The sequence below is a fragment of the Suricata suricatta genome, chromosome 8 (genome assembly GCF_006229205.1).
Source record: "Suricata suricatta isolate VVHF042 chromosome 8, meerkat_22Aug2017_6uvM2_HiC, whole genome shotgun sequence".
NCBI lineage: Eukaryota > Metazoa > Chordata > Mammalia > Carnivora > Herpestidae > Suricata > Suricata suricatta.
In genome coordinates this window covers 8,189,791-8,193,055 of record NC_043707.1, presented here as the reverse complement: position 1 = coordinate 8,193,055, position 3,265 = coordinate 8,189,791, and the positions used below count along the sequence as shown (strand labels likewise).

At 55.3% G+C, this 3,265-nt stretch overlaps 1 protein-coding gene across 1 annotated transcript in view; it reads left to right on the top strand.

Moving 5' to 3' along the window:
- Window positions 1-3,148: 3,148 nt before the first annotated feature.
- EMP2 (epithelial membrane protein 2) overlaps window positions 3,149-3,265 on the top strand; it is a 33,955-nt gene continuing 33,838 nt past the window's right edge. Inside the window, exon 1 of the mRNA XM_029949585.1 lies at window positions 3,149-3,249. The gene's annotated coding sequence lies outside the window, so the exon portion shown is untranslated. The remainder of the gene's footprint in view (window positions 3,250-3,265) is intronic.

Here is a 3,265-nt window from a genome sequence, read left to right as displayed (position 1 = left end):
ACTTTATGGATTGAGATATTTTCTTTTAGGGTCTCCATCCTTCTTGACCACAGCCCCCCTCTTCTCTGATACCTTTCCTGCTATAACTCCAAGTTCTGTTACTGCTTGGGGGTCAGATTCGCCCCCAGGTGCGGACACCCCTCCTCATTCTTTCCAAGGACAGAAAAGAGTCAGGAGAAGCAGGTTATAAACAACCGGTAGCACCCGAAAACGTTCAGGCCTGCAGGGACACACAGGAGATGCCAGAGTTCTCCATTCCCTTCGCTCCTCAACCCCGACCCCCACCCCTGGCCTTTTGTTTTCTTTTTAATGTTTTTATTTATTTTGGAGAAAGAGAGCGTGAGCAGGAGAGGGGCAGAGAGAGAGGGAGACATAGAATCCGAAGCAGGCTCCAGCCTGTCAGCACAGAGCCCGACACGGGGCTCGAACCCACGAACTGTGAGATCATGACCTGAGCCGAAGTCGGACGCTTAACCGACTGAGCCACCCCGACCCCCACCCTGGCCTTTTATCAACCCGTTCCTGCTGTGAAATGGCCATGATGCCTCATACATACGACAGCAGACATGCATTTCTCATTCACGGGTCTGTGGCTTGTCCGAACAGCTCTGTGTCCCAGGTGGAAGTTCTGCAGGTCACCTAGGGCAGCCCTGCTCCCCACGTCTGTCATTTTTCTGGGAACCGTGGGCTCCTGGAGGTGTATTCCACATATGGAAAAAACAGAGCACAAGAGGGCAAGCCCTACTGCCCAAGCGCATTCCCAGCCTTCTGCGTGCACCCTGCCTGCTAATATTTGCGTGGCCAAAGCCTGCCAGTGGCCTAGCTCAAGGTCAAGAGAAGTGCGGGTGTGGGGGTGGGAGGTACATTGTTCTGGCTGTGAGGCTGAGGTGTGGACGTGCACTGCCCTATAGCAGGTGAAGATCTGGAACCCAGAACTCAATCTAACACTTATTTTCCCCCGCACCACGTTGAGGTTTCCAGCTCATTATGGAAACACCAGGAGTGGGAATACGGGTGGGCAAAGGCAGGTTTCTGCCTCCAGTCTTAGTGGAGACAGGACCGTATTTAAAGAAACCAAACTGAGAGGCACAGGCAGCAGGTGAATGGGCAGGTAGGTGGGGCTCTGGAGGAGGGTTTGGGGAACAAAAGAGAGGAGGGAGGATCCAGTTCTTTCTCTGGGACCTGGAGAGCCTCTTTGGGGTCTGGCCAGGTTCTTTCCGGGGAGGCACGCCCTGCCAGCAGGCACACTGGAGGTGATTTAGGTGATCTGGGGAGGAGACACCGTCTAGAGTGAGAGCGAGTTTCTTTCCTGGTGATCTTGCAGTGGTTCTGATGACTAGGAGAGTCCCTAATATCTCCCCGGCTGGCTGATAGATCCCCAAAGTCAGGTTCAGGGATCTTTCAGGCCCCAGGATCTGACTAGAATATACTAACACTGGGGCGGGGTGGGGGGAGAGGGGTTGGGTAGTGTTTGTAAGTTTCTCATCTATGTTTGGCAAATGGCACTGGTTTCCGGTTTACCGTGACGCTATAGGGCTTCCTTTTAAAATAAATATAGTTAAATAAACAGAGTCAATGTAAATTAAAAAAAATAAATGAATACTCGCTCAGGTGGCATGGAGGCAAGGGGGGAATGATGGCTTGGCCATGGTTAGCATTTGTTAAGTTGTGATGTGGTAGGAACAGGGGAGTGGGCTTTGCTGCGGTCGGTCTGCGTTCAAATCCACATGCCATGCGTCACTTGGGGCCTTTGAGCAAGTTATTTAGGTAGTTTTTTGGACACCTTCCTGCTTCCTCCCCAGCCCTACAGAAAACCTTCTACTTGGGGGAGAGCCGTCTTGAGCAGCCATCAAATCCTGAAATTCAAAGAGAGATGACAGATGAGACGCTGGAGCCGCTGGGGAACCTCAGGACCTTTGGGGGGTGGCCCTTTAGAGGGGCTCTCAGATCTCCTAAGGCTCTAATTTTGATTCAGAGAGGCTCTTCCCTTGCAGAGCTTGGTAGGACTGAAAAAAAGACGAACCAGGCAGCTTAAACATGGTATTCTGTGCCCCCACCCCAGCTAGTGCACAATAGATTGATATTTCCTAAAAGTGTTTCTAATTCTCTCATCCTTAACACAGTCTATTGCTTTGTATTTTGGGGTACAGGCAAATAATATTAACCTGTTAAATGCAAAGCTTAAAATACACTGTCATGTCATCCCCCGTTTTGGAACTTCTTTGATTTTTCAATAGAGGAAATGCTCCCCCCACTCCACGCATGGGGCTCGGGTCCCTCTGGCCTCTGTCTCCAACTTCCCAGGAACCTCCAGAGCACATTAGTCCTCTGTTTCCAGACGGGGAAACTGAGGCTGGAGAAGAGAGGCTGTTCCTTGTCTTCTGATGTCAATTCGAGGGATAATAAATTCCAGGAATGTTGGTTCAAAGGACATGGGCGTTGGTTTGTGCAAGGGTGTGCGTGGAGTGCGGGGAAAACGGCAAGTGGGGGGGTCTCCGGGGGAATCCTAAGACTTGGTTCCTGGTTGCCCTGCCGCCTCCCACCGAGGTCGGGTAATAAAAATAACAACAGTTACTATTTACTGAGCACTAACTATGCGTAAGGCACCGTGCCCACGTGTAGCACCACTTTCAGGTCTTCCAACAACCCCGAGGGTCCCGTGGTGACTCCCATTTCCAGGAGGGGAAACCGAGGCAGGGAAGGCGAAGGAAGGACGGGAATCACAAAGTTGAGAAGAGGACCTCAGAAGGGGCAGGGAGTCCGGTTCCAGAACCCTCGTTCTGAGCCCTCACGGGAAGATTGGAGGAGGAAAGGGGGACAGAGGGACCGGAGAGGGGAGGGCGTGGAAGCCCGTCCGGGCGAGCGCGGCGGAGGGGCTCCGGGCTGGCCGGTGTGGCGCGTTTCTCCCTCTTTCCCCCTCGAACTGCGCGGCAGACTCCGCCCCAAACTTGGCCCGAGTCGCGCTGGGGGCGGCGGGGGGCGACCGGGGCCGGGGGCGCTCCCGGGCTGCAGCCTTTCCCTCCAGCGAGTCCCCCCACCCGCCTCCCGCCGGCCCTCCCACTCGGCTCCCCGGGCCCCTGACATCACGCCCCGGGAGGCGGGATCCGGGAGGGAGGGGACGCGGGGAGGAGGCTCGGCGCCGCCGCGAGGGAGGAGGGAGGGCGCGCAGTCCCAGCCCAGAGCTTCAAAACAGCCCGGCGGCCTCGCCTCGCGCCCCAGCCCGTCCGTCGGTCCAGCCGCCTGCGCCCGGTGAGTTGGGCTCGCG